The sequence below is a fragment of the Ornithodoros turicata genome, chromosome 4 (assembly GCF_037126465.1).
Source record: "Ornithodoros turicata isolate Travis chromosome 4, ASM3712646v1, whole genome shotgun sequence".
NCBI lineage: Eukaryota > Metazoa > Arthropoda > Arachnida > Ixodida > Argasidae > Ornithodoros > Ornithodoros turicata.
The window spans coordinates 43,458,128-43,465,325 of record NC_088204.1 but is presented as its reverse complement, the minus strand read 5'-3'; the positions used below and the strand labels follow the sequence as shown (position 1 = coordinate 43,465,325).

The 7,198-nt window shown below is 45.2% G+C and overlaps 1 pseudogene; it reads right to left on the bottom strand.

Moving 5' to 3' along the window:
- Positions 1-5,368: 5,368 nt before the first annotated feature.
- LOC135392384 (zinc finger BED domain-containing protein 4-like) lies at positions 5,369-6,301 on the bottom strand (annotated as a pseudogene).
- Between the last annotated feature and the right edge of the window lie 897 nt (positions 6,302-7,198).

The following is a 7,198-nucleotide window of genomic DNA, read 5'->3' as shown; positions in this document are numbered from 1 at the left end:
GCAATAAAGAGAAATGACAGTTGTGTCCGAGATAGAGGAACTCTGGAAATTTAGGACCAATATGATGTGGTAACCTTGCATGGCTCACTGCAGCTGTGACACACTTTGAAAAATTCCAGTAGTGGGGCTTCAAAGACAATGAACTTCCGCTGTTTCACTGGGAATTCAAGTGTAGAGGATGCATCTCTAGAGAATTAATTAGCGTTCCTTAGTCTACCTCAACAGGAAGTATTCCTCTACCTTTCAATGAATCTAGTAGTTCTCATCGGTTTCTTCTCCTACTGTTGATGTCAAACTAATTTTCTGCACCTGTCCAAACACCCCAAAAATGTCACAAAGTCTGCAACACGTAAAAGATCTAGTGCTTCGATCTGTGGACTTTGCATACCTGTTTTCAGCTATTTCTGCCATGTCAACTTGGGTGCCTGGATCACACACACACGAAGCAGTCTTGCGCCACTTCAACACTGGAAGTCCCCTAAAATTAAATTTGTTGATATTGACAATGTTCAGCACGGGACAAGTAGGATAACATAAGTTAAACAGAATACGTCATCGCTATATTATAATTTATACATGTGTGACACCTCTACATACCTAAGACTGTAGCGGACGACGACAACGACGACAACGATGGCCACGCGCGTGGAGCACCCGCTCTCAGTTCCACCGGCGCGGCCATGGAGATAGGCCACCGTCACCGCCTCTCCGTGGCATACCATCATCGCCGGTCGGGGCTCATGTAGAGGCAGTTCACCGTCCTCTACATTTGGTGACCCGGACGTGATGTTCTTTGTCCGGGTCACCAAATGTAGAGGACGGTGGACCGCCTCTACATGACGTTGTGTTGAACTCGTCACCTCGGTGAAGCAAAATCACTGGTTACTGAACGGCAGTTTGCTTCGGACCTTCTAACCTACTTCGCAATTCACCTTCTACGGCATCTTCGTAGTCATCGGCAGAAAAATGAGCTCAGCACACACGACACGACTGATGTATCTAATAGACGAGTGCTTCGAACCACATTGGTTTTCGCGCACTGTCCTGAGGAATCTTGTGCTAGAACTCGCCCGTCGTCGAAGATCAACGAAGATGATTTTTGCATCCCCGAACACCAAAAACTACACCAGGCATATGTAGGTCTCTCTAATACGTGACACAGCAGCCACAGACATGTCATTCACTTCCATTTTCTGCTTCGCGCGACCAACACGACCACCCACGAAGTAGACAATAAACGCGATAACACACAGACGGCCTTGCAGATGGCGCGGCGGATCGTAGCTCGTAGCGGCGAAGTAGCTGAATGCTTTATTAATGCTTTATCAATGTAGAAACTATGGAAGTGAGCGTCATTTTTGAAATGTTGTTTGGCTGTAAGATAATGTTCGTCAGCTTTGTTCTCTACAAAATTAACTCTCACGTGGTAAGCGTTGACCAATCCCTGGGAGCCCTGAACCCGAAACCCAAGTTGCTCTTTTTCGCCGTTTGTTGGCAGCACCGTCCATGTTCCGGCAATCTTGAAAATATTTATACGTAAAAAATATGCCGAATTGAGAACTAATGCTTTCTGTGCGTTGTCAAACAACGATGTTGTGCACGATAGTGGGCAAAAATATGGGGGTTATTTTTCACTTTTCGGTCCCTTTAAGCACGACGTTGTCCACCATGTCGTCACACACGGAGCCCCCCTCCACTTCCATCCACATCGCCCCTCGCCATAAAGAAACGGCGTTGCCAAGGCCGAATACGAGCACATGCTCGAGCTCGGCATCATACGGCCGTCCTCCAGCAACCCCTTACAAAATTAAGTTCAGCCAGTCTATTGACATCCTTTGGACGTCCTATTTCGTGGATAGACTTTCTTGGGACTGCTGAATGCATAGTTTGTCTGTTTCAAGTTTTTCAGGGCGTTCAAGTAACATCTTTCGGACCACCGTGTATCCTTTCTTTGGCCTGTCAATGGGCGATTGCACCATCAGTCAGCCTGCTATAGAAAGGAAATTGACATCTGCCGTTGCATGCCTATTGCATCTCCTTTAAAATGACGATAAACTGGCCACTGGTCCACCATTGCCTTTCTATCATCATCATATGCGCCCTATTCGGATACATGAACTGTGATCTGTTGAATCTGGAACTGGAGGTGTGTTGAGTTCCTGTTGTGTGAAAATGTGAATTGATGTTTTTAACCTGTGTTGAGAAGCAATATGGGCCATCATTGGTTCATGCCGAGGATCATCGAGGATAATCCTCAGTGTCATTTACAATAGCTTAATATGTGCTTTCAGGACGCCCACCTCTGAGCACGTAGCACTGGCATCTCCTTCCTAAGAAAGAACAGATACTATATATTGCTTCACTTGCGAGCTTCAACAAATTCGAGTATCCTGCTTGCAGACTGCAGACTCAATTCTGCGCAGACCTTCCAACGATTTATCGACTCCGTTGTCCGGGGACTTCCTTTCGTCTAGCCTATACGGACGATTTCATCGCGAGTCCCTACCATGAAACATATGCTGAACACCTGCGGGCTCTCTTCACAAGGCTGCAAGGCCTTGTAAGAAGGAAAGTGACCGGGAGGCAACGTCCTTGGATAACACGGGAAGTGATTCACTTGAAGCGCCGGCTAAACAGGCTCAGTAAGCAACCATGAACCCCTTTGACTGTTCAGCAGATGCAATCGACCCTCAAGAATCTTGAACGCTCAGTGAAAGATAACCGAGCTAACTCCTTTAACAATACTCTTAGTTCTTTTCTCTCATCTTCTCCACAAAAGTTCTGGCGTTATATCTTACTTCCTCGTCAAACGCGTCCTGCGGATAGCTCATTGACGCACGATGACATCGCGGAGCGCTATAATTCCTACGTTTCCTCCGTGTTTTCCAGGGATGATGGCACCCACATTCCATGTGAATCCTCCCATGCGCCCGCAATTGATGGCATTGTTTTCACTTCTCATGGAATTGCCAAGCTTTTAATGCAACTTGACGCAAAAAAATCTCCTGACCCTGGTGGCATTCAGAACGCATTTCTGAAGCGCTATGCCCAGTGGTTCTCGTCCTATCTAGAGGTCCTTTTTACAAAAGTATACATTACTGGTGTGATCCCAGACGAATGGAAAGTAGCCAAAATAATTCCAATCCCCAAAAACCCTGGTGAATCAGCAGTTGAAAACCACAGGCAAATCTAGTTACTTAGTGCTTGTTTCAGGGTGTTCGAGCACATTCTTCATTCACATATGTCAAACTTTTTGACGAGGAATAATCTTATCAGTCATGCAGAGTACGGCTTCAGAGGGGGGTCATCCACCGTCACTCTGTTAGTAGTGTTTATTCATTATCTCTCTGTGTCTGTTGACAATAACAAACAAATTGATGTAATATTGACCTTGAAAAGGCATTCGACAGGGTGTCACATGTTAAGCTCGTTCTGAAACTTCGTGGAGTTTTCAAAAATCCCCAGCTTCTGGCCTGCCAAGAGTCTTACTTAACGAATAGACGCCAGTTCGTCTACGCCGAAAAAAGAAGATCCTCCATGTTACCAGTCACCTCGGGCGTACCGCAAGGGTCAGTCTTGGGCCCGCTGTTGTTCCTCGTTTACATCAATGATATAACTAGGGACATCCGCGTTAATGTCAAACTCTTCGCTGACGATTGCATCCTGTACACGAAGGTTAACAGTACAAGCGATCAAGCAGAGCTCCGAAATGGGATCGACTCTGTCGTTGCTTGGTGTATTAAGTGGAAGATGTCTTTGAATGCGTCAAAAAAAATGAAGATGAGCATCACTCGCAAAAAGAAATCGATATCTGACTACCCTTACAAGATAAAGGACGAAGTACTGGCATCCGCCAACGAGTACAAATATCTAGGCGTCATCGTACAAGATGATCTTCGCTGGGACCGTCATCTTCACACCGTAATAGGTAGGGCTAAACAGAAGCTGTTTTATCTGAGAAGGACCTTGAAAGACTCCAATCGTACCTCTTGGCAACTTGCTTATGTAACACTTGTCGGCCCTGTCTTAGATTATGCATCGGTAGTTGTCACAAAACACGGCCAGCCGCTTTACGTAAAGGGCGGTAATTTACTCGGTTTCTGATTGAAGATTTTTTCCCAGACCCCGCGGCCGAAGCAAAGAAGCACATAAACTGAGTAACCGTGGATGGGGGGAACGACCGGAGAATCACACCCATGGTGGTCGAAAGCGACCTGGAAGTAGTGATGCAAAACTATCGAAAATCGACTATCGATACTATCGATAGTTTTTAAAAAGCTATCTATAGTGTGAAAACGCCATCGATAGTCGACTATCGATGGTACTATCGATAGTTTTACGACTTGTGACCATCGATAGCACTATCGATAGTTTTACTACATGCGACTATCGATAGTACTATCCATAGTTTTACGACATGTGACCATCGATAGTACTACCGATAGTTTTACTACATGCAACTATCGATAGTACTATCGATCGTTTTACTACATGTGACCGTCGATAGTACTATCGATAGTTTCACGACATTTGACTATCAATAGTTGGCGATCGATACTTGACTATCGATAGTTTTAGGACATTTGACTATCGGTAGATACAGGCAGTTTAGCGACGCTTCACTTTGTTCGGTTATAGGTTTATTTCCCGTAATACACGAAACACTTGGTTTCCGGCGCCAGGAGCGGACCACCACCGACTGCGCCGCGCGTACTTAACGCTTACGGGTGGAGGCACTTTCACTACTCATAACCATGGTTGCTTACTTAGCTTTGCGTTCAATGAAGGGCCTGCAATGACGACAGTACATCCCGCTGTCTAATCTAGATTAACGAATATCACCACACAATAAGTTTGTACTACACCAACAGAGATTGCTGAGTTGCTCATCCTCGTCAGAATCTCAGAATGTCAACAAAAACTGGGTACAGCACTTTTCGTTTTAGAAATTGGAGGCTCTTCTCGTACGGCGTTTGCTGAAAGAGATTGGAACTTAGTCCTGTGTAAGCCAGTAATTCTGGTGGACAAATATGAGCATGTCTCCTTTCTTCTGCTGCGCCTGTCCGAGATTATCTGCCCTGCAGCAGAGAACACACGCTCTGCTGGTACCGATATACTTAGCTGGAACACACAGGTACTTAAATGCTACCTCGCAGAGCGGCGTTGCAGAACTGTAGCTGGACCTCCAGAATTCCATAGGATTGCTGTTCCTCAGCTGTGGCTTGATCTCGAGGTACTGCCGTAGCATAAGCTCAGCATTAGAGGTTGGAGTCAACGGTGTGGCCTTCTTCGTCCAGGAGTCCTAGAATCTGAACTTTTAGCGTAGATTTGTCTTCCTGTGATGTTTCCAGACCTACAGCAGGACTGGTCACAGCACTGACACTGCTTTGAGAGATTCGTGTACTGAGTTCGTCAACCAGGCCCTCTCCCTAGTACGGTCCGAGTTTGCCCTGTTTAGAAAATCTCGTTCCTTCATTCGTGGATCCAGCATGGTTGCGAATGATGTTAAGTCCCTCTCTTCATAACTGTCCATCCTTCGATGCAGAGAAGAAACCAACTCTTGAAGCACAATTTAGCCACTGTTGTTTTCAGTGCGGGCTCGATGTGCTCTTCGATCTCCGTGACGATACCGCGGACGACAGGAATGACCAAAGGAATCGTTGTGTACTGATCTCCGGACATCTGTTTTGTTGCCTCTTCAAACGGTTCTAGAATCGCCACAACATCCTCGATGAGCATGACATCGTCTGCTGACAAAGGGCTTGGTGCGCTAGGTAACTTCGACAGCGTCAGAGTATAAGGGCCTCCTGAAGTTCTAGGATCCTCTTTAGCATGTAAAAAATACTGTTCCACCGTGTTGGAGTTTCCTTTATGAGTTTTAGTTGGGGTGCCTTACAAATGCACTCTTGTTCTTCTCGGAGCTTTGCGGTAGCGACGGAACTTGACCTTATGTGACGCACAATGCTCTTGCATTTTAACAGCACAGTGTTTAGTTCGTCACTCCTTTTTAAACCACCTTGGACTGTTAGATTCAACGTATGAGCGAAGCATGGTAGGTGATCTATACCAAGCAATCTTGCTGCAAGAATCATCCAGTTGTCGTTGTCGGTGACAAGAGCAACGATTGTATAGCGGATACCCCAGTCGTCAGCCACATCTCCGATAGCCTAAGCAACGTTCTCTGCAGTATGAGACCCGTGAAAAACGGTTGTCGACAGCACGGCAGACCGCATAACCGTCTCTTGCAGAAAATGGCAAGTGACAGTGAGGTAGCTATATCAGTTGTGCATGATGTGCACATGTCTGCTGTTATGGCACAATTCCTTGCCTTCATAAGAATGACATGGAGTTTGTCATTGGCTACGCCATACAGTGTGGGTACAATAGCCTCAGAAATTTGCGTTCGACTTGGCAGCTCGTATCTGGGGTCTAACATGTGGCAGAAATCTCGAAAACCCTTGTCGGCGACAATCGAAAATGAATGCATGTCTCTTGCTATCATCAAAGCTAACTGTTTGTCAAGCTTCTTTTTCTTTCCACTCTCATCCCCGTACTTTCTGAGTTTTTCTGCTACATAGGAATATAACTTGCGTTGTTTTTGTCTTGAGGGACCAGCCACAGTCACACACGGATGTGATACTTCTTCAGACTCCTGTACATCTCTATCCTTTGTAAAAAACGAACCAAGATGGCTTCGCTTCATATGGTTTCTTAAATTTGAAGTATTTCCGCTGGTCTTATACTCCTTGTTGCACAATGTGCACTTCGCAAATCCAGATGCCGCATCTTTGACGAAGTAATCCCAAATCTCCGCTTTACGTTTCGGCATCACCATAGGTGCTCAAGAGCTGAACTGGAAAAAAACGGATTATTTAAAAATTCTTCACTTAGCCTTTTACCTTGCTGAAAAATAAAATTCGATCCAATTATGATCAAAATAAAATTGATAAAATTTTGATATCAAAATTTAATAAAATTTGAAATAAAGGTTAGAATTTGCTGCCCACATACCCTCATGGTTACGAAATATGAATGTGAAGCAGAAACAGTAATTACAGAATTACTGTTTCTACTTCATATTCGTGAATATGCATATTCCCAGAATATTACAAAAGCAATCGCCGCTCCTGAATGAATCTTTCTAGATTCACAAATTAATAGAATAATAGCGCCCCGCCCCCGACGCCTGCGTCAGGGC